Source organism: Musca vetustissima, unplaced genomic scaffold, assembly GCF_032173495.1.
Source record: "Musca vetustissima isolate MV318-11 ecotype Yass unplaced genomic scaffold, APGP_CSIRO_Mvet_v1 utg52381, whole genome shotgun sequence".
NCBI lineage: Eukaryota > Metazoa > Arthropoda > Insecta > Diptera > Muscidae > Musca > Musca vetustissima.
Window position 1 is genome coordinate 7,501 of NW_026887194.1, and position 27,414 is coordinate 34,914.

A 27,414-nucleotide genomic window follows, 5' to 3' on the forward strand; every position below is an offset into this window, starting at 1 on the left:
ATTTTTCTTATTTTCATTTATTATCTTATTTTTATTTATTATTTATTTTTATTTATTATTTTATTTTTATTTATTTATTTATTTTTTTTTTTTTTTTGAAAAACAAGGTCATTTCCTGAGAAACTATTTTTGACATGTTTGTTTATGCTGCTACAACATTCCACCACATCCTTGTAAACAAATATTTGTTTTTGTATTGTAACAATGGCAACGGATTCTATAAAAAAATATTTTTGAAAACTTTAATCAACTCCATACAACAACAATTTTACAAAGAACGATAAAAGGGTTTAAGGAATGAAAACAGTCCTAGTCAAAGAAGAGATCCAAAAAGGTTTATTTCATGGGGGCTAGCAACGGAATCACAAACTCAATGTACACTTCATCATGTAAAAATGTGTATAAAAGGGAGAGAGAGAAATGATTTTACAAGGATTCAAAATACCTTGTTATCTTCCAAAATATCCCAAGCAATATCCCAAATAGGAAAATAACTTGTCAGTACACCATAAATGAATTTTCCGAATTTATTGTGGCAGCTGTAGGCAGGGGGTTATTTGCATGGTTGCCATGCCATCGCTACACAGAATAATAGGGAAGGTTAATTTGTATATAAATACCGTTACATTTGTTTAAATTTTATTTATTATGAAAATATTTCAAGTGGTTGCACATTTTCCTGTCATGTTGCTGCTTTTGTTGTTGTGCTGTAATTTGCATTCCCTTTTTTGATGGAAGACAATGTTATGAATATTAATTAGGCAGGAATTACAAATACCATATGTACATTTTATACCCTTCACCATTAGAGGTGGACGGACATTCCATATATATACCTAAAACATAACGGGTCTTTTATAAAAGGGCTAATGACATGATAAATTGTTGCCAGAGAAAAACCACAAACTACAATTATGTGAAAGCTATACAAAAACGTGGATCAATATATCCCATTTTCAATGGCCGACATCCTAGGAGTAGTTCAGGAACAGACGCTCTTGTGTTTTTTACACTAAAATTACTCTCAAGGAGAGTACGCGTTGGCCTGATACGGGAGTAGTTGTAACGAATGTGCAAAATTTCAAAGTTCCATTTTATATATTTCGTGCTCTCCAAATTTAATATACACTCCTCATATTAATGGTGTATATAAAAACCCCATTTAATTGGAAATAAGGCAACCCTTTTTTCAATACTTCACACAATAATTACAATTTTCCAACCCTGTCTTTTAAAACCCAAACAAAATAGCATAAATTGTTTTCATTTACCAATCAATTTATGCATCAGTTATGCTCTCCATTTTTCTTTAACCCACTCTCCCTCATTCTCTCTCTCTCTCTCTCAACGACCACAGAGACTCGCCCCCATCATCACTCGCCCCCATCATGAAATTCACCACACCGCAGTTGTTGTGCTCCACAATCTCTCCCTCTCTCTATCTCACACACCTAGTTCTCTCTCCTCCTCTGTGCATACAATGCTTTGTTTGTTGTGTTGTATGGTTTTGTTTTGTTAACAAATCAGCTGTTGTGACGTAAAGGGGAGGCAGGGGGTGGGGGTTTGCTCTTTTCACCTTGTAGGTATTTTTGTTGTTGTTCTTGTTGTTGTGTTTTGTTAATTTTTTTGGTGTGTTGGCTAATGCGCTTCCACAGTTGGCAACGTTGACGGCGATGACTGAATGAAGGCATAACAAAACACGATTGCGTGTCTGGTTCAGTGTTGCTCATATTATTTACATTGGTATTTGTAACATACTCTACCGCCTATGCAAAACACAACGGCACATTTAAATTAAGAGAGAATATGTGTGGTTTGTTTTCACAAAAACGTAAAGGGCTGAGCAACACTGGTCGTCTAGTTGTTTATGTGTATAAGAGTGCGTGTGTGTGTATATCTTTGTTGTTGGTTTGGATTTTGTATCCACTACTTTGCACAGCTGACTGAACTAGTTGCAGAGAGTTTTCGCTTCACCCGTCTCTGGGCGTTTCATAATACGTATGGGGATATTTTGTGCGTGCTTGTATGTATGTATATCTATGCCGGTGTGGTGTGGGTAAGAAGAAGGCCGGTTTTTTTTTTTTTTTTTCTCAGGATAATGGTAATTCGTTTATTATTGTTAAAAAAATTGAGATTAGAATTTACACAGATGATCAACTTATATCACAATGTGAACTTATATCACAAAAGAGAATATCTGTAAGAAACGGATAACAATTTTGATCTGAATATATAAAATATATATGAGGTATATTTCTCTCTCTCTAGACAAGATGGTTTAAAATTTTTTTGTCATATTACAGTGACAAATAATTTAGACCCTCAAAATCTTAAAGCTTATGATGGTAGATATATATTACTCATAGGTGGGTTTTGAATTATTAGCCAAGGGATTTTTTAATAGGTAATATATACATACATCGACACATTCTATGTATGTCTCATATTATTTCTTTGGAATTTGAAAAATATTCTTTCATTATTCATGGAATATTAGTCAAGCATTTTTTGTTTGCCAAGATTATCGGTATCTGTAGATAGGTACAATGAGTGACCAAAAAAAAATGCGTCACGTATTACCCCATAAATATATCGTCGATATATGTCTTAAATTTTCCAATACAGTCATTGTAAAAAAAAAGGTAACGCAAGGTCTGTATAACTTCTTGAATTTTAAAGTCTGTTCATATCTCTTATGTTTATGTTTTCAAAATAGTAAATGAGCCTATAAATTGTTTTTTTTTAACTCTCTTTAATGTTGATATGCTCAACATTGATTACGATAAAGATTGCAATATTTAATATAGAGTTCTGAAATTTTGTACAGGCACTTCTATTACATCTACAATCTTTGGTATTGCGGAATGGGAACTATCGGTTCAATTTTTGGGTTTACCCTATATCGTCAAATCCCGAATGTATGTATTTTGGAAATTTTCGATACATTTTCAAACAATTTTACCGTAATTTATTTTTTTGGAACTTCGTTGATCCAAAAATCTTCTTATCATAAATTATGGATATTGGCTCAAATTTCGAGGTAGTCACCATATAGCGGTACCCCACAATTATTGGATTTTTTCGAGATTTTTGCCTACGAGTTTCAGTCGAATTGGCCCTAATTTGATATATTTGGTTCTACCTAGAAACTGCAGCAAAAGCAATACATGGGTACCAAAGACCACCATAAAGAAACCCGTGGTACGATAGGGAGTGTCGTATTGTTACTGATATGCCTATAGGGCAACCCTGCAGACAATAGCAAAACGTAATGCGAGAGAGAATTATCGGGAGAAAAGGAGAGAGGAGAAACGTATTTTCAAAAAAAGAAGAAGGAACAAGAAAATCGTGAACAAATCGAGATGTACAGGAGTCAGAATGACGTCCGGAAATTTTACCAACGAATAAAACACCAAACCGAAGGCTTTGGTGCAAACACCTCCTCCTGTAGAGATGAAGAAGGAAACCTGGTGATAGATAAAAACAACGTTTTAATCTGGAAGGAGCATTTTGAAAAGTTTCTGGTGAGGAAGATAACCCAGAGCCAATAAGAGATGACGGTATAGGGTGTATACCACCTAGCCAAGATGAGGTCAGAATAGCAATCAATCGGCTGAAGAGTAATAAAGCAGCAGGAGCCGAGTGGGTTACCTGCCCAACTATTAAAGACTTTGGTCAGATGCTTGTCAGGAGCGTGCCACCAGCTGATTAGTAGAATTTGGCTAGAGGAATGCATGCCCAATGATTGGAACCTCAGCATTCTGTGTTCCGTGCACAGGATACAAGACTATATGTGCCAACTATAAAGGAATAAGTCACCTTCCCATCGCATATAAAGTGCTATCCAGCATGCTGTGTGAGCGACTGAAGCCAATGGTCATATAATTGGATCGTATCAATGCGGCTTCAGTCCTGGAAAATCCACCATTTACCAGATTTTCACACAGCGCTAAATCCTGGAAAAGACCGACTATAAAACCGCATTCGACAGGACAGCCCTATCCATTCAGAGGTGTTTAAAGCCATGTCTGCGTTCAGCATTCCTGCAAAATTAATACGGCTATACAGGATAACTTTAACTAGCACAAGGTCCGCAGTTAAAGTCGGAAAGGGCTACTCGGATCCCTTCAATACCGCACAAGGTTTCTGACAAGGTGACAGTTTGTCGTGTGACCTTTTTAACATCCTGCTGGAAAAGGTCATACGAGATGCAAATACGAACAGAAATTGCACCTTGTACACAAAAAAACACATGGTACTCGCCTACGCCGATGACATCGACATAATGAGTCGAACATTGCGAGCTGTAAGGTAACAGCCACCTTTGAACAAATTGAGAAGGAGATTGCCAAAATGGGTATGGCAGTAAATGGCGGAAGACCAAATTGATGGTATTAACGCGCAAGACGTCCAGTTGACTCGGACTAACTGTGGAACTTGAAAACTACAACTTCGAGGTAGTCAAAGTATTATATATACCTCGGTACCGCCATAAATAAAACTAATGACATCAGTTTTGAGATACGGAGAAGGATAGTGTTGGCCAACAGATGCTACTATGGTCTGAGCAAGCAGTTTAGAAACAAGGTCACCTCCCGCCAGGCTAAACTACAAGACGTTGATACTACCCGTTCTGCTATATACATCTGAAGTATGGGTACTTACGCAAGCAGATGAGGCAGCTCTTGGAGTGTTTGAGAGAAAAATTCTCCGAATTGAAGGTGAATATCGCCGTCGAATGAACCTTGAATTTTACCACCTATTCTCAGACATCGGCATTGTCAGCCGTATCGGGCTGCAGCGACTACGTTGGCTAGATGGGTGAAGATGCCCCAACACGAAAGTTATATAAAAGCGAGCCAACTGATGGCTCACGCAGAAGGAGAAGGCCCCGAATGATCAAGTGGAAGATAACATTTGGAAACAGGGTCTTTCAAGGCGAGAAGAAGAAAGAGCTGCGCCCAAGACCGACGCGCCTGGAAATCTTTTTTAAGTTCGGCTTATGGAACAAACCTTTTGTCACAAGCTAAGTAAGATTCTCACTGGGTGAGCAAATCGTCCTAACAAAAAATTTTAATATTCGTCCACTTCTTTGGGGTAGTCTACATATAATATAATGCTTATAATGCTTCCTTCCGAATTTTGGGAATTTTGGACACTTTTTAAAACAACATATCCGAAATTTATTTTATTTTCCTACGAAAAATTTGTAACAAGTTTCGGATTAGCCTCCATATAGCGTTACCTTACAAATATTCAGTATTTTGGGGATTTTCAGCACGACTTTAAATCAAAATGACTCTAATTTGATATTTTGAGTTCTCCTTGTGTTATCAGATTTTTCCTCAAAAAATTATCAATAACGGTCTCCTCGTTGTAGCATAGCCACCATTATACAACGCTAACTCCGACATAATCAATATTTCGAGAATTTTGGCCCTTCTTTAAACCAAAATATCTGTAATAAAATAATTTGGAGTTAATTCCCTGCCCCCATATAGAGGTACCTCCTATTATTCGTCATTTTGGAGATTTTTGTACGCGAATTTTAATCGAATTGACTCTAATTCGATATTTTGGTTTCTTATTGGATGTCAAATCTTCCTACGAAAATTTATGAATATTAGTCTACATTGCGGAATAGCCTTCTTATAACGGCGTCCCTACTTACATACTTAGCTGCCCTTATGACAGAACGGTTGTTCCATAAGCCGAGCTTAAAAAAGGTTTTCTGGCGCGTCGGTCTTGTGTGCAATCTCATCCAATTTAAAAGACCATTTTCCGAGATGTTATCTTCTACTTGATCTTTCTATCGGATTCGTAGCCTTCCCTGGCGCCCCATAATATTCTGTATTTTAGAGATTTTTTGGCACAATCGAGTAGGGTGTAATTTGGTATTTGATTTAGCTGCACAATATGCATCTCTTTGTGCAGGTAAGTCAAAACTACCGTGTATATAATTACTATATGTGAAATCTTATCAATATCTAAAATTATCCCTTACTTTTCCCACTTTTTCGACTTCCTCGTATTCCCACATTTGATCAAATTCTATAGAAAACTCCTTTGGTTATGTTACATCCTTTGACGTGATTTTCTATGTATGGATAGGATGTATGTATGTGATGGCAAGTGTAATTGTGTTTATATATAAAAAATATATATATACAACAGTATATACTATAATGTGTTTCGAACCAGCTTCCCTTTATGCGTTTTGTGTGTGTGCGTGTGTGAAATTAGGATATTCCTTTGGCTTGACTGGCTGACTGGCAATGGCTAGGTCGTTTGTTTAATTCGCCTTGCTGCTCTTGCTTGGTGGTAGAATTTTTATAGATTTTTCATCATTAATTTCCGTATTGTGTGTGTGTGCGTGTTAAACCCTGGGCTGGCTGATGAGTAAAATTTCGTTCGGATGGATCTGTGTGTGTGTGTTCATGGTTGTTGGTCATTATCGTTGTCGTAAATTTTTATTTGAACATTTATTTCCCTTCCATATGTTGGCTGCTTGGTTGGTGTGTGTGTGTGTGTGTGTGTACGAATCATGTTGTTGAATATTTGGTCCAAAAAAAATCTCAATGTGTAATATCCTTTTCATCCTGATTGTAGCAAAACTGTTGGTATGACGCCTGGCTTGACAGACTATATGTTTACTTAATGCCCTGGCCGTCGTTGTCGCAGCAGCAGCCAGTAATCACTTTCTTTCTTCCATCTGTGAATGACTTCTTCACCCTGGCACTTTCCACTTTCATTTTATATCCACAACATCATCGTCATCATCCTCCTCATCCTTCCCAAGGATAGGTATGTACATGAAGGCTTTCTCTGATAGCTGCCTGAAGAGAATTCATTTCTATTTTATGGCTATATGTTGCTGCTGCCGCTGCTGCTGCAATTGCTACTAAAAGCAAATGGTGGTTGTTTCTTTTCTCTAACAGCCATGAATTTTTGCCCAGCCAACCATGGGGTAGGATTAAGGTCCATGTAAAATATTTATTTTTTTCTCTTTGTTATGATATTGAGCTTAAAAATTTTAGTACTAGGTATGACGACAATAATTACGGCAACCTGAAGGAGGAGGAATTTTCTGTATACCATTATTGCAGGCTATTGTGGACAACTAAAGCCAAGAAAAATCGGAAAAGGTCGAATATTTCACTAATACTAATACTTAAGTGGGGATACTCTTAGTGGAAAAAGTATTCCGATAGCATAGCTCTATTTTCCAGTTAATACAAAGCGTCAACCAACGCCCCCACACCGAAATGCAGTTACAAATCGATCGGAGCCCCTCTAAAATTCCTGCCTTTCTATTAGTCAGGCATCCGGTTATAATTCAACTCCACACCCAGCCACAGCTCTACCCGCGATTTGGGTATAAACCAACTCCAGCACGATGCTCCCCGAAGGGCCAACACCAACAGCCAGGCTAGATCCGCAGACCTAGGGCCCCTGACACCCGTGCTACCGAATATTTGCTCAGGTTCATAGCCGAAGCTATTACCATTAGAACCCCAAACAGTTCGAGACTGGTCACTCAAACAGAATTGACAGCCATTTGATATTTTGGGTTCTCATAGGCTAGCAAAAATTGCTTACTTGGCTCGAGACAAAACATTTTTTTCATAAGCCAAACCGAACTTAAAAATCATTTCCAGACACATCGATCTCGTGCACAGTTTGTTTAAATTGAAAGATCATGCTTCGATATGTCATCCTCCACTTAGCTGAAGTTCACTTGCTCTTTCAAATGAATCCGTCCATCTAAACTAGTTCGTTAGCGACCAATCTCAAGAAACGTCTTGAGATTAGTCTTGCTATGCCTCCAAGAATTGACTTCGAAGGTTTGCAAAAGCTGAAGACAATGGCCATTTGTAATTATCCAATAATTCAAGTCAGTCTCCAATTTAAAGATTGGTAAAAATATTTTCCAAACGATTGAGCTTTCTATTGTAGTACCAATTTAAAGATTGATAAAAAAACATTTTCCAATCGATCGACGATTATATTTCCTATTCCCGTTCTCATCTGCCTCCAATTGTTCGAAAATTTGGGGAAACATATAATATTTTCTTAGATAAGATCAAGTTCTGAGTTTTTGGATTTGAAGGACGCAAGATGGTATGTCGAATAAAGCTACGGCTAAGGACTGGATATACCGAGAGTAAAAAATGCCGTGAAAATTGAGCCTAAGCGTAGGAAAATAACAAGTTGTATTCACCTAGAAGCACTTAAATGTGGTTCGGTAGTCTGGAATCAAATGGCGAATTATGCCGGGCCGAACTTTTTTGGAAAACTTCATTGCATCCCCATAGATCTATATTGAACTTTATCTGAGAGAAAGAATTTTTATTCGCCAGGAATCTGGAATGCCAATTTACACAGAAACTTTGGTTCCAAAATACCGAAACTGGAGCTGGACCATTATTATATGGAGGCTATGCCAAAACAGGGAACTATTTTCATAGCTGTTTGTCAGTCCACAAAACTACGGAATATCAAATTACGCTCATCTTCGAGCCACATTTTCGCAGCGAATGTGAGTGTAATTTGATATTTGGACTGACAAATAGCTTCCAGTGAAGCATATGAGAACTTCTGGGTAGTCATTTAGAGCCACAAATATTTCTGCGAAATTTTCAGAGTGACTTCTGAACCAATGACTGACTACTGTCCCATGAATAAGAAATAGACGAAAAAGATTTTACGCAACCTGTTACCGGTGATTTCAGGTATCAGTAGAGCTAGAAGAGTATGAGAGATCCATTGGAAACTTTTGGAATCTGCTAGAACTATACTAAAAAGGGATCTTACTCCTGTTAGTGAAGTATCGGAAGACCGTTTTTCTCTTCTATTAACAGTGAACTGAAGAAATCATATCCAAGAGGTAGCTAATGAAAATACTCATCTGGAAAATTGAAATTTGGGATGGGAGGGAATAGCTACCATACCGGAACCCAAAGCTATGTGGCATACAACAGCGCGTTACTTACGAATGGGTTTATTTATGGTCAAAAAATTAGGTTTCGATTAGAAATCATACCTAACGGGTAGCTAGTAATTCAATAAAATTGAAATTTGAGTGGAAAGAGGTAGTTACCATAACAGAACCCAAAAGGAGAATTCTACGTAAATGTATCAGAATTAATTTGTTTGCTACGGCAGAGATCCTATCAAAGAAATATACTCGATTCCAAATGAGGCATCTGTACTTGATTACTGAAATTTGAGTGTAAAGGGGTAGTTACAATAACAGGACGCAGAGGGAATTCTACGGCAAATGTATCAAAATTATTTGTTTTATACGGCAGGGGATCCTAACAAAGAAATATACTCGATTCCAAATGAGACATCTGTCAAAGTGAAAACATCATAACAGAACGCAGGAGGTAATTCTACGGAAAATGTATCAGAATTATTTGTTCCATACGGCAGGGATCCTATCAAAGAAATATACTTGATTCCAAATGAAATTTGAAAGGGGTAGCTACCATAACAGGACCCAAAGGGGAATTCTGGGTAAAGAAATATACTCGATTCCAAATGAGACATCTGCACTAGATTGTGAATAAAAAATAGAGGTGTAAATAAATTTCTATGACCAATATCTGATTTTGTTCATAGGTTTTGTGGCTTTTCATCGAAGTTGTAAAACATGTTTTAAATTGGGTTTTAATGTTTCGTAGCGTACACGCTCAATTTTTTGTAGCTCTTTACATAACATGAACAAAATTAATTTTTGTGTTTCCTTTTTAAATTCCAGGGCTTTTAAAGATTAATCGATTTCTATTGCCAATATCTGATTTTGTTAAAAGGTAATGTGACTTTTCGTGGAATTCGTAAAAATATATTTTAAATTAGGTTTTAAGATTCCGCAGCGTACACGCTCAATTCTGGATAACTCTTTACATAACATGAACAAAATTAATTTTTGTATTTCCTTTCTAAATTCCAGGCTTTTAAAGATGTACATTAAATCCCGAACACACTTTTCTAATTTAAAATTTCCATATTCATGATATATGTATATGTACTCAAAATTTAAATAGCATTTTACACAACATGAACAAAATAAATTTTCTTTTACATATATAAAAGTAAATATTTATATAGGCCGGAAATAGGTGTGAGCAAAGATTATGTATCTGCATATATATGTAGATTTTGCCGCAAGCTTTTTGCATTCACACACAAGCCACCCACCCAAATCAATATTTTACTCTTCTTCCAAAGGCAAAAATATACAATTTCTAAAATCACAAAAACTTCTACCACCAGTAGAAGGAAGCGTCATTAAAACATCCCTCAAAAAGAATCCGACAAATGCCACCACCATGTCACACATCACAACCTCGTCGTCATCATCAATCCATCCAGCTATCCATTTATGTCCATCTCCACAATCGAGACAGAATTCAGCATTTAGTCATAGAATAATGTGTGGTTGAGGGAAAGAAAGTGTGATGAAGAAAAAGTCGAATTTGCAGGGCGGAAAAATAAACTTTAAGGTCATTCCAAATATTTAAGCAGGGAAACTTTTTGGGATGGGGTTGCAAAATGGTCTAAAGCGTATGCGTGAATCTGATTTCTTCAAACACACACACAAAAATGGTATGACAATTTAGGAAATATTTAGCATGGGCGAATTAAGGTTGCCCATTAATCCTAAAAGAAAATGAAGTTTTATTAACCATATTCTCTAAAAACGCATGGTGTATGTTCTCCTACACAAAAGTAAAAAAACTTTCAAATTTGTAAATGAAAAATCGAAATATCTAATAGACATATATTTCGATTTTTCATTTACAAATTTGAAAGTTTTTTTAATTAAAGATTCTTGGAGGTTCTGGAACAGACGTATGATTTTTTCATTTGTAGATATTTCCTCCGAGTCAAGCTTTTCGCATTCCCTTTATTAGACAAACATGACTTTTTATGACTCTCCACTGACTGTCTGAATGACTTGTAGCACCCCTTAGGATCAAATTGTCCTGTATTGGACTTTGAACCAAGAAAAAGGGTGGTGGTGACGTTGTGGTGTTAATTCAATATTTATTTACCCCGTGTGGAAAATTTCTGTATTCCAATTTTCCCCCACCATATCATTTGGGTGTTCTCTAATAGAGAATAGGTAAACTTTCTTGGGGGTTACTTCTAAATGAGGGCGCAAAAAATAGTTGACATGATGGTGGTGACTCGTAATTGTCTTCGACATCAATTGCTTGATGTTTAGCAAATAATTCGGGAGAACTTTAAAATTATGCGTGTAAAGGTAAAATTTGTGTTCAAATAAAAGCGGAAAATTTATACCCTAAGCCATCTGAGGGTTGGAGCGAAGTTAATGAATTGGTAGTTTGGTATAGATAATTTTTTAATGAACGAAAGAGCATTTTTTAGGCTATCAAACTTCTCCGCGGAATTCTTTTTCTATTGAAAAAAAATGGTATAACTATTGGCATTCGAAATTCTTCAAATCGTTTGCTACCTTTGTATGCGGTCTAATTTATCGCTTAATAAGTTGAAACCCCAAGTAGAAGGTGCTATAATAACCATGGATTTGAGAAGAAAGTATTTATTCACCAGGAGTCCCCAATGCCAACTTAAACCGACTTCGGTGAGAAAACATTAATAGAGTTGGGTCGTGCAGAAACGAACTAGTTCAAAAACACTATTCCGCCAAAGGAACGATCGGTACTAGTTCTCGCTCTTTTGTTCATTTAATTCCTTTTGTTAACAATCATTCATTTTCCTTCTCGTTTGCCACAATGCCAACATAAACAGACTTCGGTGAGAAAATCTAAATAGGGTTTGGTCGTCCAAAAACAAACTAGTTCAAAGAAACTATTCCGCAAAAGGAACGATGGGTACTAGGTGCCGTTATTTCGTTCATTTTATTCCGTATTTCAAGCCTCAGAAGTGCTATAACCGCACGAGTGTTTCATCGTGAATTGCAGACATTTGGAATCGGCTTGAACTATACTAAAAGGAATTTACTCCATTTAGTGATGTTTTAGAAGAACGCTCCTCTCGGTTCTTCTCTTATCAGTGGACTGAAGAAATCATACCTAAAAGGAAGTTAACGTACCAAAAGACTCATTAGGAAACATTTAAATTTGAATGGGAGGGAATAGCTACCATAACAGAACCCATAGCAATGTGGCGTACACCAGTGCGGTACCTGCGAATGAACTTATTTATCGTCATAAAGGTTTTTCTATTAAAAATCATTCCTAACAGGTAGTTAGTACTTCAGTAAAATTGAAATTTGAATGGAAAAGGGGTAGCTACCATAACAGAACCCCGGAGGGAATTCTACGTAAATGTATCAGATATAACAAAGAAATGTGTAGGCCTAAATTTCTTTTTGTATTGTAAAAACAATAAAACAAACAAATGCAATTTTTGTAAAAGAAACAATATCGAATGTTGTTTAAAAGTTACCGAATGGGCCTACTACCCTATATTGTGAATAAAGAAGAGTGAATGTGAATAAAGAAGGTGTTATGCCAAAACATGGGCCTATATTGATAATTGTCTGCATACATGTATATCACCCTCCAAGAACCCAGAATGCAAAATTACAACCATTTCGGTGGAAAAAATTCGACCAAAACATTCTGCCAAAATGGTTTTCAACCTTCCAGAACCCATAGTGCCAAATTACAGCCAAACTTCGGAAGTAAAATTTTGTTGAAACCTTCCAAATAAGGAAAATGGAACTGTACCCTTAATTGGGAGCCATACGACAAAGTGGTCCGCACTTCGATGGGAAAATATTCGGTGAAACCTTGAAAATATCGAAAATGGGACCCGTACCCTTATATAAGAGCCTTGTGGTATGGCTCCCATATGGGCCGCAACTATTTTGGTAGGAAGGTTTGTTAGCCTATGAAAACCCAAAATATAAAATTAAAGTCAAAAACGTGACTAAAATCTCTAAATTAACGAACAGGTGGTACCTGGCTTATGCCAAAATGTAGATCAATGTTGATAATTTTTGGTCGGTAGATTTGCTACTTTGGAAATTCGAAGAAGGATAGATGCTACTATGGTGTAAGTAACCAATTTAGAAACAAGGTCACCTCTCGTCAGACCAATCTAACACTCTACAAGACACTGATACTACCCGTGCATGGATACTTGCGCAAGCAGATCAGACAGCTATTGGAGTGTTTGACAGAAAAATTCTAAGAAAGATCTACGGGTAGATCTGCGTCGACCCGTGCATGGATACTTGCGCAAGCAGATCAGACAGCTATTGGAGTGTTTGACAGAAAATTTCTAAGAAAGATCTACGGGTCGACCTGCGTCGACGGTGAATATCGGCGTCGAATGAACCATGAGCTATACCATCTATACAGGGACATTCGTATCGATCTACAACGACTAAGGTGGCTAAGCTATGTTGTGCGAATGGGCAAGGAGAATGCCCCCGTTCAAAAGGGATATAAAAGTGAGCCTACGCAGAAGGGAAGGCCATGAATTCGATGAAAAGATCAAGTGAAGCATGGTCCTTCAAATTGAAAAAAACAAGTGGAGAATGACATATCAAAGCATGGTCTTTCAAATTAGAAAAAAACTGCTCACGAGGAGATCGACGCGACTAGAAATATTTTTTAAGTTCGGCTTATGGAACAAATGTTCTGTCTCTAGCCAGCTAAATAAGTAATATTTGCTAGCCAATGAGAATCCAAAATATCAAATTAAAATCAATTCGGTTAAAGAAAAAATGTGACCAAACTCCACAAAATACAGAAATTTCGTAGGTACCGTCCTATGTGGGGACTACACTAAAAGGTGGACCAATATTGATCATTTTTGTTAAGGAGATTCGATTAAAAAAACATGACCTGAAAAAATATCAAATTACAGCAGATTCGATGGAAAAACGTACTGAAACTACCCAAAATACCGAAATTTGTGAGGTACCGTTATATGGAGGCTAACCAAAAAATTGGACCAATATTGTTAATTTTTTGTAAGGAGATTTTCTAACCACAGAGAGCCCAAAATACTAAATTACTGCCTCAATTCGGTTGAAAAATGCGTCCAAACACCCCAAATATCGAATATCGGTTGAAAAACGTGTCCAAACTCCCCAAATAACGAAATTTGAGAGGTACCGTTATATGGAGGTTAACCAAAAAATTGAATTTGATTTTTGGTAGGAAAAAGATTAGCTACCCAATGAGAACCCAACAAATCAAATAACAGCCAATTCGGATCACATAATACAAAAAAAAATTTGTCCTCATGCACAAAGGATTTTTTTTCCTATTGGAAAAAATCGCATTTACAGGATCTGTATTTAACAAATGGCGTACTCCTGTCTCTGCTTAACACATACACACATTCAAAATTTCATATGCAAAATCACACGCATATCTACCTACCCACCTACCCCCACTCAGCAGAGTCCCTTGTTTGTTCAAATCAATGGATATAGAACAACATGGCTTCTGCTACTGCTTCTGGAGCAACAATGGCTTCATCAGCATCATGATTATTGGCAGCAGAAGCAGCAACAACAACAAAAAACAACATCATTCAACTGAACTTTAATAAAAGAAGATGAATGATTGCTAGAGCCTCACCAATCATAGTTAAACACATACACACGATTTTTTGAAAATAGGCTGGCGGAGTGAAAAGTCCGGCTGGAGAAGGCGGAGGGCAGATGATTTGCTACCCTTACGTTTAAGCCGGGAGACAAACATTTTATGAATGGCAATGTGGTAATGTTTGGGACAAATGATGACAAAAAGATCGATAGTCAGGGATGGGCATATACACAATCTGAAAACAGTTGTGAGAAATTAATGAGCAGTAGACTAGGTTTAATAATTCGACAAGATTTTTTTTTAGATGGAACCCAATTTGTGTATATCCATTCCCTTCGTAAGATGTTTTGTATATGAAAATTGTCATCCCGTTTGCATCACTTCGAAATATTCCTCTGAGACCCTACAATGTACAGTGGAAATCGTTTATAACGACACTGGTTTTTTTTAGTGATATGTCGGTTACAAAGATGGTATCCTGAAGTCCCAAAACAATCGTTTCATTTGATATCGAATATAATTTTTTAAAGAATATTTTTTCAGGCAACAAAAGAGGCGTGGATTTTTTAGAGAATATTTTTTTCAAGCAACAAAAGATTTGCAAAGTTCGGACGAACTCAGTTACTCCTTTTGGGAGTTATTGTCCGCAGCAGTAAGCCATACGGAAGGACGGACATTTGTATATCGACTCCAAATTGTCTGAAACGGATTTGGCCCAAAGAAACGTGGGGTCCAAAAACCAATATTTCGATGAGGAACATGTATAACCTCATTAGCCATAAGGTCTGAGGTTATAACAAATATTCGAAGAACATTTTCAAGGCCCATGTCCAGTTTCAATTTCGATATTTTAAAAATCGAATAGACTAATTTTCTAACCTATGTGTATTACTTCGTTTACTCGGAGAAATAGATAGAAAAATACCTCAAATTTTCTTCTTTGCAGAAAATAGAACCTACCCTTCCTTTTTGTGAATTTAGATGATCACAGGCATATTTTCCAAACGAAGGCGCTGTAATTTGGCACTAAAAATCTAGATGGTCACGGCCATCATTATTCATCTGTAATTTGGTATTACATATTTTTCGGAGGTTAAAAATATCCTGGCAAACACTTTTCAATGTAGGTCCACATTTTGACAACAAACCCAAATATTATTTTTAATTTTCCTCAGCCCTGCTCTATATTTCCTCCCAACTGTAATAAAGTCCATCTATGTAAATTTGCAAAATGTCAACGTAATCAAGCCAAACCACAAGTCAAACATCATCATCAGCAGCAGCATCATCACTGTACACTTTTCCCCTCCCTCTCCCACTTCTTCTAGTATAACCAAAGGAAATTGCTAGGTTAAAAAAAATCCGCAATAAATGAAATTTTATTGGAGGAAGATGGATTTAGATACGGGGTTTTTGCATTTCCTAATCAATTTGCACAACAACAACAAATCATTAATATTGAATTTGAAAAAAAAAAAATAAATATAATTTTGCTTTTATGGTTCTAGAATAGGGAATATATTGGCTGGCGCCCAACAGCTGTCAATTAGGAGTGGTGGTGGCATAGAAATGAAATTGAACTATTTGTGACCACCACCCACCAGTTTTCAGTTAATTAATCGTGTTTGGGATTGATTCCGTTACAATCACGACATTTTATTGTTTTCAGTACACACAACAAATAAATCTATATTCGATATACCCTTTGGAGGCTAAAACCAGAGGTGGCAATTTAATCAGGTTGAATATAGAGTGTAGAAATAAGCAAGTTCTACATGAAGAGGATTTCATGAAAAAAATTTAAAATTCTTTAAGAAAAATAGATTGAAAAATATAATATTTGGAAAAAAATATTTAAAAAAAAAATCTACGACCCCAAAAAAATTTTCAAGATTCACCCTGGAAAAAAATATTTAAAAAAAAAACCCTTGCTAATTTTCAAAAAATTCACTTTTTTAGACCCTGGAAAATATTTCCAAAATCCACGCCTTTTTAGTCCCTGAAAAATATTCTTTAAAAAATACACGAATTTTTTAGACTCCTAGAAAAATATTCTTTAAAAACCGCGCCTTTTTAGTTATTAAAAAATATTCTTTAAAAAATGCACGATTTTTTTGACTCCTGGAAAAATATTCATTAAAAACCCCGCCTTTTTAGACATCGAAAATATTCTTTAAAAAAAATCCACGCCTCTTTTAGACCCTTGGAAATATTCTTTAAAAATCTACGGCTCTTTTAGACCGGAAATATTCTTTAAAAAATCCACGCCTCTTTTAGACCCTTTGGAAATATTCTTTAAAAAATCCACGCCTCTTTTAGACCCTTGGAAATATTCTTTAAAAAATCCACGCCTCTTTTAGACCCTTGGAAATATTCTTTAAAAAAATCCACGCCTCTTTTAGACCCTTGGAAATATTCTTTAAAAAAATCCACGCCTCTTTTAGACCCTTGGAAATATTCTTTAAAAAATCCACGCCTCTTTTAGACCCTTGGAAATATTCTTAAAAAAATCCACGCCTCTTTTAGACCCTTGGAAATATTCTTTAAAAAATCCACGCCTCTTTTAGACCCTTGGAAATATTCTTTAAAAAAATCCACGCCTCTTTTAGACCCTTGGAAATATTCTTTAAAAAAATCCACGCCTCTTTTAGACCCTTGGAAATATTCTTTAAAAAAAATCCACGCCTCTGTTGTTCCTTGGAAAAATATTCTTTAAAAAAATCCACGCCTCTTTTAGACCCTTGGAAATATTCTTTAAAAAAATCCACGCCTCTTTTAGACCCTTGGAAATATTCTTTAAAAAAATCCACGCCTCTTTTAGACCCTTGGAAATATTCTTTAAAAAAATCCACGCCTCTTTTAGACCCTTGGAAATATTCTTTAAAAAAATCCACGCCTCTTTTAGACCCTTGGAAATATTCTTTAAAAAAAATCCACGCCTCTTTTAGACCCTTGGAAATGTTCTTAAAAAATAAATTTAGACCCTGATAAATATTCTTTTTTAGACCCCTGGAAATATTCTTTTTTGACCTGATAAAATACCCCGTACCCAAACCCCACGAATTTCCATTGACCTGACCTGAAATATTTCCCCTAGAGTTAGAACAAAAAAAAAATACAAACAAAAGAAAAAAATATCTCAAAATGGGCAACCCTGATTAGAACATAAAAAAATCACAACAAAAATCTACAACAACAAGAACAATGCAATGTAGGAAAAAATCACAAAAACAAAAAGTTCACAACAAGTAGGAAAACAGTTGTTATTTTCAAATAATTAACAATTAATTTTAGAAAAAAAAAAACATCAACAACAAATCATTACAACTACAATTTTAATGAATGAATTGAACGGACGAACTAGCGACCAGAGCACAGCACAACAAATAATAGTACAATTCTAGATTTAGTTTTCTATACAAAGAATCCGCACTGAACAAAGAAAACAAAAATAGGGTTATTTTTGTTGCTACTGATGCTGCTGTTGTTGTTGCCTCGGCTATAGCAAAACAAAGGCTGCTGTCATTACATTTTTTTGTAGTTGTTGTTTTTGTCTCTATGGTTATAAATGCAAAAAATAATAGAATAGTTGTTGTTTTTGCGGTATTTTTTATTTATTTATTTGTAGACAACAATTTTAATGTTAGAATAGGAAATAAAAAACCAACCACACACACACCCAGCTATTTGGGGAATTTTTAAATATGTACACCAAGGAAAAAATTTTTGTGAAGAGTTCTATAGGAAAATTAATCGAATTCAATTTTTTTCAGTAGAAAAAAAAACTCGAAAAGCAGCAACATATTTCCATAACATCAATATAAAGGTCCGGTCCAAATTTCGGTATGTTGAAAATTCTAGTGTTTGAAAACAAAACCTATATGCAGGTACCATATTGGGTATATTGAGGGCCCTTTTTAGCATCTTCCATCCTCCTTAGGATGTTCGGTATTGAAAATGAGTTTTCATTTAACGGGTATGAACCCATTTTGGCTATTGGCAGCAAATTTCGGTCCTAGTGTTTTTATAAGGGCCTAATATTTGTTTATTTCAATTTTTTAGAGGATAAAAAAACCTATATACAGGCCCAAGGCACAGGACCCATTTTAGATATTTTGGTTATTGAAAATAATTTGGGAATTGAAATAAGCCGAAAATTTGGCACTAAGAAAAGAATTTTAAATTAGAAGATATTGTTGTTCTACGATTTGAGGGATAAAACAAAAACCATATACAGATCTCAGAATACAAGCACCATTTTAGGTATTTTGGGGGCCCTTTTATAATTTTCCATTTTAAAAAATATGCGGCAAATCAACTTTATCCTGAAGGTTGATATGCGGCATATTTGCCACCAGAAGTGATTGTAATTTGGTATTTCGGATCTTTAGGGGTTAGCAGAAAATACTTCGTAGAAAGCTTCCTCTATGTAGACAGACAGAAGGACTGAAATTTGTAAATTGACTTCAAATTGTCTGAAATTTGGCAAAAAAAAAAAAAAAACATAAGGGTTAAAACCAACATTTCTTGAGTCAGAATTATATTTTTTTCATACTGTGAACTTTTTTAGAAATATTTTTTTTTTTATTTTATAGGAAATATACCTCTTTTTTTAAAAAAATGATTTTTTATATAAAAAATTTTTAATTAAAATAATTATAATTATAATAAAAATAATATATATTTTTTAGAAAAAAATACTTTTTTTGAAAAAAAAATAAAAAATAATATTTTCTTTTTTATTTTTTGGAATAATAAAACAATTAAAAAATATTTTTTTTAGAAAAATAATATATTAAAAAAATTAAAACAATTATTTTTTAGAAAAAAAAAATAAAAAATGTATATTTCTTTTAATTAAAAAAGTACTTAAAAAATAATTTTTTAGAAAAAAAATAAAAAAATATTTTTTTTTTCAAAATATTTATCTCTTCCTTCTTTTATAAAGATTTCTTTTAAAAAAATATAAAAAAACAATTAGAAAAAACAATTAGAAAAAAAAATAAAAAAAAAATTTTAGTAAAAAAAAAAAAAATTTTAGAAAAAAAATAAAAAAAAATTTTCTTTCCTTTTAGAAGAAAGTATTTTTAAAAATTAAAAAAAAATTAGTTTTAGTAAAAATTAAAAAAAAATATGTTTAGGAAAAAAATATTTTTTAGTAGAAATTAAAAAGATATATGTTTAGGAAAAAAATTAAAAAAAAATATGTTTAGGAAAAAAATTTAAAAATATATAATTTTTAGAAAAAAAATAAATATAAATTTTAAAATGAAAATAAAAATAAATTTTAAAAAGAAAATTAAACAAATTTATGGAAAAAATATTAAAAAATATTTAAAAAAAAACATTAGAAAAAATTTATTTTAATTTTTTAATATTTTTTCTTTCCTTTTGAAAGAATTGTTTGTTCTTTTATTAAAAAAGATGACTTTTTAGGAAAATTTTTTCGGTATTTTGTTTTTATAAAATACATGTCTTTTTTAAGTAAGAATTGATTATAAAAAATGTTTAATTAATTTAATAAAAAATTAATTATATTTAGAAATAATTTTTCCTGGTTAAGTAAATGATTTTCTCTTAAAAAAATATTTTTTAGAGTTTTTTTATTTTGATTTTTTAATAAATAAATATTTTTTTTTAAATAAGTAGTTTCCTCTTATTAAGATTTTATGCTAAAAAAATATTTTTAAAATATAATTGGAAAATTTCTTTTATAATAAAAAAAATATATTTTTTTTAAAAACCAGTGAGCGGAGCAGTATAGTCGGCCATATGATACCCTACACAACTACCACGGAACTCTAACTTTCTGCAGATCTATATCTATTTGCACCCTCTTCACCGATTAGAGGTCAATAATAGCTCCTATTTTTTGCCATGGCATCTTTTTCGAATTATGTCTTATATCATAATATCCATTTTTTTCATTTTACAAAGAAAGGTCTTGATTGACTTGACCCGTTGAATAGTGACAGATCATTACAAAAGCCCATCAAATTAGTTGACCAGATTCATTCTCCAGTGTAACATTCTGCTTATAATTGTTGCATATAGATCGACATGATCATCACCGCAAATTATAGTCGTTGGCCTTGACCATAACCGGAACCTCTTGGAAACTTTAAAAGCGATCAGCGCTATATTTCCGCCCTTTTTGGTGTGGTAATGGGTAACTACAGGTAACAAAAAAAGAATACACATTTTGTCATTTTTCACGCAAAAGATGCACGCTTATTCTCTGGCCCGAAAAAATTCACGGTGTTTGTGCCATAATTGCGGCCTCTGGAGCGACCAGAAAAACTGCGAAAAATAAAGTTTTTGGTCCATTTCATCCCCTAAATATTAACCGATCTTTTCCAAAAACAATAGGGGTCTTAATTGGCCAGAACCCATCCTACATGCAAAATTTTGTGAAGATTGGTCCATAACTGTGGCCTGCATCGTGTTTACAAATTATAATGGGCAGATGGACACACATGTCTAGATCGACTCAGCTAGTCGAGATATGACGATTGGTATACTTAAAAGTGGGTCTAGGACCAATATTTCACGGCGTTATAAACTTTTGGGGCTGCACAAAGCTATAATACCCTGACAACATAGTTGTGTATGGTATAAATATAATTCTGAAAATAATAAAATTATATTTTTTTTCAAAAATATATTTTTTAAGGAGAAAATCTTTTATTTAATAGTGTCTAATTCATTTATAAAATTCCACAGGGTTTTTTATGTTTAATATTTTTTTAGAAAAATACGGCTTTTTACTTTAATAAAAAAATTCTACTTTTTAAGAAAATTATTACATAATTTCATTTTACAAATTTTGCACACTTGCCCAAAAAAGGATTTTATCCCAAATTATCACCATAAGATTTCAAAATTAATTTGGTATAGAAAAAATTGCCACTTACCTAAAACGAGAAGAAGAAAAAAATAAATACAAATTAATAATAATGAATAAAAAAATATTTAGGTGATAAATAGTAATAATACAAATATTTTACATATAAGAAGAGTATTGCTACTTTAAACTAAGCTGTCAGTCAGTCACTGTCACTCAACAACAACAACAAAATTCGTATTGTTTAATTTTATTTGACATCCAGATGTGCTATTATTTGCTCAAAAGATGTGCACTATTGCACACACACACATTATTACATACATACACATTTTTTTGCATTTTAGTAAATATAGAAAAAACTACACTTGCCTGTCTAAATTATTTCTTCTTACATTGTTGCAAATTTAAAATTTTCACAGACAGACGAAAGAAGAAGAAGAAAAATTTTCTATACCCTGTGGTAAAAAAAAAAAAAACAAAAACATTGAAAAATGTTCAGTGGCCACTACGAATACAATTGAAATATAGGCAAATAGAAAATGGGTATGGCGAGGCGTCATTAGATGACGTTCATCAAGCTGTGGATTCCATTACAGGCATGACAGTCAAAAAAACGCCATAATACACACTAGCACCACCACCACAACGCATACTGCCATTTGTTGCAGCAACAACACAACGCAGTCAACGGGGGTATCCCCCTAATAATGGCGTTTAGTATTGACCGAATGAAATATTCACTCTCCACAAAAAAAGGCACTTTTTGTGTATATCGGCTTTGTGTCTGCCTTTAGCCATTTTTTTGGTATTAGAGGCCAGCCCGACAGGCAGACAGACAGACAATCATAGACATGTGGTGCATATATGAATGAGTATGGTACATATGTAGGGGTATATTGAATAGGCCGCCGACACTGCTGCTATAGTTACTCAGCGAACCATCAAATTGCGTTGTCATAGGCAGCCCAGCTGTATTGAGTGTTGTGAGTGGGACAGGGCGGAGAATGGGGTTGGTAGGGAATATTTCATGTATGGAAAAAACAAACTTTTTAGAAGTAAGCATTTTTTTAAATTTAAATTTAACAAAAAATAATTAATATGGACAACACATTTGAATATACATATATTTTTTTATAGACTCACATGACAAAAAAATCAGATTTTGTTTTTTAAATTTCAAAATTTAGATTAGATAATAATTTTATTTGTTTTCAATATAGAATATTTTTTTATAATTTTCTATGATTTTTATACCCTACACAACTATGTTGTCAGGGTATTATAGCTTTGTGCAGCCCCAATAGTTTCTAACGCCGTGAAATATTGGTCCTAGACCCACCTTTAAGTATACCGTCATATCTCGACTAGCTGAGTCGATCTAGACATGTGTCCGTCCGTCCGTCTGTCCATTATAATTTGAAAACACGATACAGGCCACAGTTATGGACCAATCTTCAAGAAATTTTGCATGTAGGATGGGTTATGCCCAATGAAGACCCCTATTGTTTTTTGGTAGGGGTCGGTTAATTTTTAGGGGATGAAATGGATCAAAAACTTCAGAGGCCGCAATTAAGGCAAACACCGCGAATTTTGCATGGAGAAGGGGATGGGGCCAAAGAATAAGCATGCCTGTTTTGATAAGGATTCTGTTAATATTTAGCCGGTCAAAGGGGCCCTGACTTTTGTGTGAAAAATTACAAAATTTGTATTCTATGGCATATATATTTACGCGTGGAGGACATAGGCCTGATAAGTTGATAGTATATCCAAGAGGTGTGGTTGACCTTAAAATTGATACCAATTATATTGTGGTATGTACTCGGATGTGAGAGTTACACCTAAATATTTACAGATGCTTATGTATTCACATATTATTTAGTAAGCCATTGCCACACTAGAGAGCGGAAATATAGCACCGATCGCTTTGAAATTTTCCATGAGGATCCAGGTTCCAAGGACAACGCCCATAATTTTCTGTGATGATCAGATAATAATTTTGGGATGAAGTTGGCCAAAAACTTAATTTTTTGTTTTTTTTTTTCGAGTCGATCTATATGTGGCACAATTGAAAGCCGAACATCACAGCCCACGGTAAAGGGAATCTGGACAAGCAATTAGAAGGGCTATGCTGAACATTAGTAATATTTGTTGACCTCTAGTCGGACAAGGGGGTTCAAATACCGCGAAATATTGCCCAAGCCACGAGTATAGAACCACAGAAAGTTAGATTTTCGTGGAAGTTGTGTAGGGTATCATATGATCGGCCCGTCTGACTATACTGCTCCGCTCACTGGTTATTATTTAGATTTTTTTTTAGTTTTTGATTTTTTTATACCCTTCACCACACTGTGGTACAGGGTATTATCTCCTTGAGCATATGTTTGTAACAGCCAAAAGGAAACAAGATAGGCACATGATTCCTTTTGGGAATATGTATATAATCACTTTCCAAGTCGATTTATGCATGTCCGTCCGTCCGTCTGTCTGCCTATGTTAAATTGTAAAAAAAGTGCAGGTCGCATTTATGATCCGAATTGGATGAAATTTGGCACATAGTTCATTTATTTGGCCCAACTACCAACCCTACTGAAATTGGGAAAAATCGGTTCAGATTTAGATATAGCTCCCATATATATTTTCGTCCGATTTTATGTAAATGGTGCACCAAAGTCCCTAAATATCTTTCGATTTGCACGAAACTTGGCACAGCTTACCGAATTAAGCCTAGAATGATGTGTGTTAAGTTTCGTGAAAATCGATTCAGATTTAGATATAGCTCCCATATATAGTTTCGTCCGATTTTATGTAAATGGTGGACCAAAGTCCCTATATATCCCTCGATTTGCACGAAATTTGGCATAACGTACTGAATTGAGCCTAGAGTGATGTCTGCCAAGTTTCGAGAAAATCGGTTGAGATTTAGATATAGCTCCCATATATCGTTTCGTCCGATTTCATGTAAATGGTGCACCAAAGTCCCTATATATCTTTCGATTTGCACGAAATTTGGCATGACGTACTGAATTGAGCCTCGAATGATGTCTGCCAAGTTTCGAGTAAATTATTCCAGATTTAGATATAGCTCCCATATATAGTTTCGCCCGATTTCATTTATATGGTATGCCAGAGTCCCTATATATCTTCCGATTTCCACGAAATTTGGCATAACGAACTGAATTGAGCCTAGCGTGATGTCTGCCAAGTTTCGAGAAAATCGGTTGAGATTTAGATATAGCTCCCATATATCGTTTCGTCCGATTTCATGTAAATGGTGCACCAAAGTCCCTATATATCTTTCGATTTGCATGAAATTTGGCATGACGTACTGAATTGAGCCTAGAATGATGTCTGCCATGTTTCGTGAAAATCGGTCCAGATTTAGATATAGCTCCCATATATAGTTTCACCCGATTTCATTTATATGGTATGCCAGAGTCCCTATATATCTTCCGATTTCCACGAAATTTGGCATAACGAACTGAATTGAGCCTAGCGTGATGTCTGCCAACTTTTGAGAAAATCGGTCCAGATTGAGATACAGCTCCCATATATATTTTCGTCCGATTTAAGGTAAATGGTGCACCAAAGTCCAAATATATCTTTCGATTTGCACGAAATTTGGCATAGCGTACTAAATTGAGTCTAGAGTGATGTCTGCGAAGTTTCGAGAAAATCGGTCCAGATTTAGATATAACTCCCATATATATAGTTTCGTCCGATTTAATGTAAAATGGTGCACCAAAGTCCCTATATATCTTTCGATTTGCACGAAATTTGGCATAGCGTACTGAATGGAACCTAGAATGATATCTGCCATGTTTCGTGAAAATCGGTTGAGATTTAGGTATAGCTCCCTTATATTATATATTGATTTTAAGTAATTGACGCACCAAGGAACCAATATATGGCTGATAGGAACAAAACCTGCTGAAATTAGTATAACTTAACATGTGACAAGTTTCGTTAAAATCGGTTCATATTTGGATATCGTTTCCATACATATTTTCGCCCGATTTTAAGCAAATTTGGAATCAAACTCCTCATGTTAGTCAGATTGACATCAAAATTGAGCATAGAATTACGTAGTTGCGTTTTCTTGAATTTTTTTATGAATTTTTGATATTTTTAATTTATACTAATTTTTGAATTTTCATTAATTTTTGAATTTTCATTAATTTTTGAATTTTTTATAAAATTTTGATTTTTTATTAATTTTTTTTTAATTTTTTTTTAAATTTTTTTTTAATTTTTTTTTTTTAATTTTTTTAACTTTTTTTAATTATTATTTTAATTTAAATAAATTTTGAATTTCTATTAATTTTTGTTTTTTATTTGTTTTTGATATTTTATTTTACAATACTGTAAAAACTCGTTAATACGGATAATTTATGGGAGACCCCAATCCGGATTATCAAGAATTTAAAATTGGTTTAAATGTATATTAATTTAGTGATAATTTAAATAGTTTTATCTTTTTATAAAAAAATAAAATTATTTATTGCAAAAATGTGAACTTTTAATATTTAATCAGTAATATTTTCACTAAAATTTGCAACGATTTTAATAAACAAATAACGTGAAAAGGTGAACTAAGCGAATTTTTTTGGACTTTCTCGAAGATGTGTCAAAGAAACTGGGATTGTGGCTTTATACTTATTAAGGGAAACCCCCCCCCCCCATTCTCGATTTTAATTTTTCAAGATTTTCAATGGGCTGGTAAATCAATACCAATGCTTGTTAAGGTTTGTAACTTTGCACATATATAATTGAAGATTTAAAAGAGAAGAAAAATAATTTACAAAAAAATTTTGTTATTGTTTTGTTGTTGTTTTTTGTAATTAAAGATAAGTCCTTATTTTTGATGGCGGGCATGATAACTCCTCACTGGAACATCGGAATCCGAAAATTCCAACGGTGTTAGAAAGAGTACATGTCTGGCTCTCGTATGAACTAGTATTATTGACTTCGCTCTAAAATTAACAAAATGGTGGACCTTTGAAAAAATATTTTTGAAAAATCGCCGATTTTTTACCAAAAACCAAGTTAAAAATAAGGAAGATCTTCACCGATTGGCTTTATCCTAGTTCATACGAGAGCTATACACTCCCAGAGAAACGTTGCAAAATTTGGAACCGATTGGATTATTAGTTTTTGAGTTATCGTGCCCGCCATTCGCAAAAAAATGTTTAGAGAAAAACGCGTTTAAAGTTTGAGAAGCCCTTCAGCCGTCACTTGATGCTGACACAATAAATCGGCTATATCTTCAAGAGTTCTTGATATTTTTACTTGAAATTTTGCAGGGACATTCTTGAATTAGTGTAGATTAGAATTAAGTCAACAAAAATTTTGACCCCGAGAATGGGGGGGGTCCCCTTAACAATATTTGAGAACTTCTGGGAACATTATATTCTTCAGACATCGATATTCCAATCGTATAATTGCCAACAATGAGTTTTTCTTTTTGCCCACAATGCGTTTTTTTAACCCCAAACAGAATTTATCGCTTGACCACCGCTGTACATCTGCAATATTTTATTTTTTTCTCGCGGAAATTCTTTTTGAATAAACCTCGTATATCATAACGAAAATTATTATACGATTGCAGACCACACTGATTGCACCGCTATTAAACTATGTAATTTACGTAGCAAGTTTATGCTTGTGGAGTAAATATTTCCAAGTGTTCGCTATGGGGTTGGGAAAAAGGTGTGTGCGTAGTGCATACCTCACACCTCATTATTTTTTACCATTTTCAATTCATTTTTTTTTTCATTTCGATTATGTGAAAAAATTTCATTTACACCGCCATTTAAAAACCACTCACATTTTGTTGTTGTTTTCTAATGGTCAACAGAAGTAGAGTTGTGGTAATTGTTGTTGGTGTAATGGGGGCCTAATGATTTGCCACTGATATAGAACATATGGTAGGTATACATTTTCGGTATAACACATGTGTGAGAGTGTGTTTGCATGAAACTCGAAATGTGGAAAATTCTCAATATTAAA

General features: G+C 34.2%; 1 protein-coding gene across 1 annotated transcript in view; it reads right to left on the reverse strand.

Moving 5' to 3' along the window:
* The window catches only part of LOC133334789 (uncharacterized protein DDB_G0271670-like), a gene marked incomplete at its 3' end in the record, with an annotated part of 48,751 nt that overhangs the window by 6,576 nt on the left and 14,761 nt on the right, over positions 1-27,414 (reverse strand). The window lies entirely within an intron of this gene.